Genomic DNA, 6487 nt, shown 5'->3' with positions numbered 1-6487 from the left:
AGCATTCTAGGAGCCGTAGGTGATGCCGGTAGAGGACCCATGATTCGGAGCCGAACAGGAGTGTGGGTATGACAACGGCTCTGTACACGCTGATCTTTGTGTGTTTCTTCAGGTGGTTGTTTTTCCAGACTCTTTTGTGTAGTCTTCCAAAGGCACTATTTGCTTTGGCGAGTCTGTTGTCCATCTCGTTGTCGATCCTTGCATCCGATGAAATGGTGCAGCCGAGATAGGTAAACTGGTTGACCGCTTTGAGTTTTGTGTGCCCGATTTAGATGTGGGGTGGGGGGGGGGGGCTGATGGAGGACCTCAGTTTTCTTCAGGCTGACTTCCAGGCCAAACATTTTGGCAGTTTCCGCAAAACAGGACGTCAAGCGCTGAAGAGCTGGCTCTGAATGGGCAACTAAAGCGGCATCGTCTGCAAAGAGTAGTTCACGGACAAGTTGCTCTTGTGTCTTGGTGTGAGCTTGCAGGCGCCTCAGATTGAAGAGACTGCCATCCGTGCGGTACCGGATGTAAACAGCGTCTTCATTGTTGAGGACTTTCATGGCTTGCTATTGTATGAGTTCAGTTACTTAAGTTGCATTGGAAAGTGATGAAGAACTCTAAATTTTTATTTACCTTGAGAAGGAGGGATGTTATAGCGTCACGATAGGAATACACCCTTCTCACTGTAGTAACTGTAGTGCACCACTGTGGGGCGTATGTATCTGAGTGAACAGTTTTCCTCAGATGGTGGAAGACGTCGGTAAGTCAAGTCTTTTCTGTTAATGAAATATCACATTGCTAAGTTATTTAAGAAGACATAAGAAATGGACATTTAAAAATACACATTTGAAAAGGTTTGCCCGAAGGGACTTGTTTCTGTGCTGTCCAACTCCTCGTCTTCTGTTCCATCTTTTATATTTAAAGGTCTGGTGTGAGTGCTAGATAATTTGCAAAGATTGCTGGTCTCTGAAAGCTGCCAGACATGGTGGCCTGTCTTGAGCCAGGCCCCGCCCCGCCCTTCCTCCTGTGTCCCGTGCCCGCCCTGCCATGACTTGGAGTTTGTCGGGGGTACCCCAGGGCGAGTCGCAGACTCCACGGTGAGGAGGCCAGTGCGGGGCAGAGCGGGCTTGTGGGCAGGTGTATGCCGGTGACCCGCAGGGGTGGAGCAGGCTGTGCGCAAAAGGCGGGGCCCGTGCAGCCGTTTCCACCCTGCGGCAAGGGGGGGAGGGGCACCCGGGATGTGCAGCTGTCAACTTGAAATTGCTTCAAAATGATTTTGGCACAGCCCATCACTCAGCTGATAAAACTGTCTTGGCCTGGTTCAATATGATGGCATTCTTCGAAGTAAGGCTTTCATGACAATTTTATTTCGCGCGTCCTTGTGTTGCCTTTGTTCACGGGTGGCAAACAGCGTGCGCCCACGCACATGGGCACAGCCGAGAGGGAACGGGGAGGGAGGGGAGGAGGAGGGGGGCTACTCCTGACACCCGTCACCCGCCGCTTCTGATGAATTAAGTCAAAAGTAAAACTTGAAAATCTGGACGGGGTCCTCATCGCCATCAGGCAGCATGGTTGGCATAACGCCTTCACAGCACCAGTTGATCATGACTTGGGTTTGAACCTCGTGTTGTCTGTAAGGAATTTGTACGTTCTCTCTGTGTCCATGTAGGTTTGACCTGGGGGGGGGGGCTCTGTTTCCTCCCACCATTTGAAATGTAACGGGGGTGTACGTAAATTGGGCAGCAGGAGCTCGTGGGCCCAAATGCCCTGTTTGTCTAAATATAAATTCTCTTCCTCTACTCTCCTAGGTTATGGGCTAAAATTTCCATTGAATATTTTCAGGGAACTTTTGGGAATATCCCCCAATTGTTTCTGTAATTTCCTTACAGTGACCGTTCTCTAGGGGGCTTTGTCAGGCTTGTAAACAGTGTGATCTGCCCCTCAGAGCTGGCCAAGTCCAACAGGGGGCCTCACTTTCAGGCTGAGAAAGGACACTGGTGTTCTACTGCCAGTAGATGTGGGAGATCTTGCAGAGACATAATTGTCAAACTTCTACCGATGTGTAGTGGAAAGTGTGCTGACAGGCTGCACCACGGCCTGGAATGGGAGCATTCTGAGTGAAAAGCCCTGCAAAAGGTAGTGGACACAATTCAGCACGCCACAGGCTAAACTCTCCCCATTGAGAACATCTGCATGGAACTCTCTGCAGCATTCATCAAGGAAAGAGGTATAGGTGCCACAAGACTTGTATCACTGGGTTCAGGAACATTTGCTACCCCTCACCAACCTAAACCACAAACTCAATCAGAGACTCATTTAGGGACTCTTTACACATTATTTATTACTGAATATTTTTTTTCTCTGTATTGCACAGTTTGTTACATTTCTCTCCTTTGTATACGTAACTTTTTTTGAATACAGTTTTTTTGCAATATCAATATGAAGAAATTCTGTCTGGACCACAGGAAAATGAATCTCAGGGTTGTATGTGATATCATGTATGCACTCTGACAATTAATCTGAACTTTGAATCTCATTTATTTTGATAAGCTTGCTATAACTCAAAAGAATGCAGGACTGTAGGATTCACTGGTGGACCATGAGCTTTCTGCTGGGCTTGATGCCTTGATCTTCAAAACCTCTCTTCCCTAAACAGCCAATGGTGGAACGTGATGGTAAATTTTATCATTGATGTTTGCCTTTATTGAGAGTTCACATCCAAGATAATGAAAGTAGTCAATCATTTTTTTAATTTTTATTTTGTCATGGATCTTAATTTTTGGAATGCAGTAATGATACAGTGAGTTCATACAGGTGGAGGTCCTTTGTGATTGTTAAGGATGTAGCCTTTTGTTTATCTCAATGAGTTACTGATGATTTGTATTTGAAATCTAAACATGTTTGTACAGTAATAATATCCGAGTTCTGCAGTTTGATGATTGAAGTTAGTATCTCGTGGAGTTAGTATCACTTGTCACTTAGGTTAATTCCACTCCAGCAAGACGCATGACATTGGTGTGTTGTATCAGCTTTGATTGGTAGCACTTTATACTGAATTGTTTTTTTTGTGGACCTCAGCTTGTAGACGATCAAATAGCAGATGTAAAATAGAGTTAAATTTCTGTTGAAGACAAAAGGAGAAACAACATTTTTGTGCTTCAAGTCCAGCCTGAGTCTGCACACAGATTGTGTTTGTGTTGCAAAATGAAACCAAAATTTAGTTGTCGGGGATGTTACAGACATTGTACAATGAAATTGGATGTCATTGAGTTTTTAGCATGTACAGTCAGTGCCTTTTTCTTTGTGTTCAAGCCTGCACTGGTTAATTCAGTGACTATTGGATTTAAGACTGCAAAAGTGGAAGCTGACCCTGTGAATATCAGGTTAGGAGATGATAAATGACTGGGTGTGAAACTTATTTTAGGCAGGATCTCTATAAGAATTCAACATCAGCAATGTGAATGAAAAGAACAGAACATAAGGTCATTTGACTTCTAGGTTAGTGCCTAAAATAGAACCTTTGTCAATAGTCAAGATTAGTTCAGAAAAATTGATGAAAGAGAAATCTGTTTTTGAATGCAAATTTTGGTAATAAGGACACATTCATTATTTGACATTTGATGAGGGCTTGAATTGTAACAAAACATGGTGTCAGGTTATTTACTCCTATAACAGAGCATAAGGGTTTAAAGACCAACTTTGTCATTGAATATGTTTAGCTGTTTAGACAGCCTGACATCTTGGAGAATGGCTAAGCTATTCTATTTAGTATTATTTGTAGTATTTGCTAAGGTACTTATTTAGAACATAAAGAAACAGGAGCAGGAGTCCCCCTGAGCCCACTGCATCATTCAGCAAGATCATGGCTTTTCATCTCTCAACACTCTTTTCCTGATGTACCTAAATTTTCCATGACTCTTAATATTCATGATTATAGAAATTTTGGGTTTGAATGCAGTGAATAATTGAGCCTTCAGAGTTCTTTGAGGTAGAGAATTTCACAAATTGACCCGTAGCTTTTTCCTTAATTTGCGACTGTAATGCATGCCTCAACTCGGGTAGATATATTTGCTGCATTAAGTGGGCTGATCCTTGAAATCAGAAGGTTGCAGCTCTGCAGTTTGCCTGGAGTTGTATGGTAACCCAGCTCGAGAGGGGATGGGGCTTGACTTCTTGTGTGCTGACCTGATGGTGGCTGGGAGCTAGCCCCTGCAACTGTGTTCAGTCAGAATTCTAAGGATGTCTTCCTCAACTGAACTGCTCACTGGTGTTCCCTGCCTGGGGGCTGGGTGTGGAGGGGGAAGAGGGTGAGAAGATTGTGGAGGGGGGGTCCTCCTCTGCACATACTGGTCCAACTCCCATTCTGCTCCTGATGCAAGCTCTCCCCTGCCAGAGATTGCAGTGTGGTGAAACCAGAGGTTGTGACATTGCAGTTGTGTAATGCCAGATGTGGGCATGATGAGCTGGGAGGCTGCAGCTGGATTAGCCATATGGGTGTTTGAGAGGGCAAATATGTGAGAGAGCCTCCTGGGGCACTCTGCAAACCAGACCAGTCAGCTGTGGGGAAGCAGAAATGTGTGACAACACACACGACATCCCAAATTTTTCTATGATTTCACATTGGTTTCTCAGGACAGATTGCTAGCAGCTAAAATGTACCCTTCTAACTCACCTTTGTTTTTGAGAACCCTGTCTTCTTGAGGAAGGATATCATTTTCTCACCACGTGAGTCCAGGTGCTTGGAGCAGTCTTCTGGTTTGTCATGGTCTACCAGCATGCTTGTCAAGCTCCCAAACCCTGCACTATCAGTGGTCCACCCAGGGATTATATCCTCACTTTCTGCACTAGCTCTCTTGCCCCAATTCCAAAACATCTCCCCTGTATTTGTGTTCAGTTGGAACTCTAAGGAGCCTGCGTATCGATTTCAGATTTATTGTCAGAGGGTGAGGCAGAATTACCACTTATTGGTAGTGCAAAAAAAAATTTAGAGCATATACAGGTAAACAAATAGAGAACTCTAAACAGATAACAAATGTAAACAAACTATGTAATACAGAAAATAACAAAGATAAATAAAGTGGACAAGGAAGAGTCTTTAAATAAGTCCATGATTGAGTTTGTTGTGGAGAAGTCTGATGGTGGAGGGGTAGCAGCTGTTCCTGAACCTGATGGTGTGAGTCTTGTGGCCCCTATACCTCTTTCCTGATGGCAGCAGCATCAAATGTGTGTAGAAACTGGTTCGATGGGTCCCAAGGGTAATGAATCTGAATGCAGCTGAATGAACAGTAGTGTTCTACAAGGACTGCCTAAAGAAATCTCTTGGTGCCTGCCACATTGACCACCGCCAGTGGGCTGATATCGCCTCAAACCGTGTATCTTGGCGCCTCACAGTTCGGCGGGCAGCAACCTCCTTTGAAGAAGACCGCAGAGCCCACCTCACTGATAAAAGGCAAAGGAGGAAAAACCCAACACCCAACCCCAACCAACCAATTTTCCGCTGCAACCGTGTCTGCCTGTCCCGCATCGGACTTGTCAGCCACAAACGAGCCTGCAGCTGATGTGGACATTTACCCCCTCCATAAATCTTTGTCCGCGAAGCCAAGCCAAAGAAAGAAGAAAAGAACATGTGTAAGGGAGTCACAACAGGGGATAAAAGAGAGAGAGAGAGACCCACACCCTCGCCAGATTAACACCTACAGGTAGAAGGCTTTAAAATCAAGTTGCAACATCCAATACCTGCTACTTCTTGATATCCCTAGCATGTACAGCTCTTATCTAACTAGGGACACGAGGCACATAATACTACAGTTCCCAACTCTTTGTCTGTGGAGACCTTACTTACAACATCCCCAGTGTTTCCCACGGTTTGCAGTGGAGCTTGGGTTTGGCCCAGAAGAGAAAGAGGAAGATGGCTCACATGTGGTGGGCTTTTATAATGCCATCAGCAGGAGAGTTTGGCCCAGATATCTATGATGTAATAAAAAGGGGTCTGGGGTGATGTGCCATTACACCACAAGGTCACCAGGGGCCTCCACCTGACAACCCTGTATATAAAGCTGATCGGAGATCATGCTCCTTCCGACCTGGGCTTGCCCAGAGGCAAGACCTAGCTGTATATATCACTCTATTAAAGCCTGCATTTAACCTTCACTCTGCTTCGTGTGGTTGATATCGGTCGCAATTTAATAGTGATTTATGCCCAGGATGGAAGCTACTCCTGTCCTCGCCCACACTCCCGACTCCAACTGAAACCAGATCTAAGGATCTGAAAATGGAGATGTCCCCCACACACGTGTAGCTGAGTACAGACCAGGTGGGGAGCTGCGGCAGAGAGAGGGACTCGCCCAGTGACTGAGGATTGCGAGAGGGACAGAAGCACCCGGGAGCAGGTAAAGAACGGCCCAGAGCCCTACCTGTTAAATAACTCTCCAGGACCGGGTCCAGTCACGCAGCCCACTGGGCTCCTGCTCGATAGCCAAGGGTTGTGATAAGCGCGGGCAGA

The 6487-nt window shown here is 45.6% G+C and overlaps 1 long non-coding RNA gene across 1 annotated transcript; it reads right to left on the bottom strand.

The window, feature by feature from the left end:
• Positions 1–2505: 2505 nt before the first annotated feature.
• On the bottom strand, positions 2506–5966 carry LOC138762214 (uncharacterized). Its single transcript, XR_011356840.1, has 3 exons — positions 5828–5966; positions 4658–4896; positions 2506–3106 (listed from the first exon to the last, which is right to left on the bottom strand). It is a non-coding gene; the product is annotated as an uncharacterized lncRNA (long non-coding RNA).
• Between the last annotated feature and the right edge of the window lie 521 nt (positions 5967–6487).

The sequence above is a fragment of the Narcine bancroftii genome, chromosome 4 (genome assembly GCF_036971445.1).
Source record: "Narcine bancroftii isolate sNarBan1 chromosome 4, sNarBan1.hap1, whole genome shotgun sequence".
Classification (NCBI taxonomy): domain Eukaryota; kingdom Metazoa; phylum Chordata; class Chondrichthyes; order Torpediniformes; family Narcinidae; genus Narcine; species Narcine bancroftii.
Note: the sequence above shows the minus strand (reverse complement) of the source record. Positions and strands in the feature narration are given on the sequence as shown.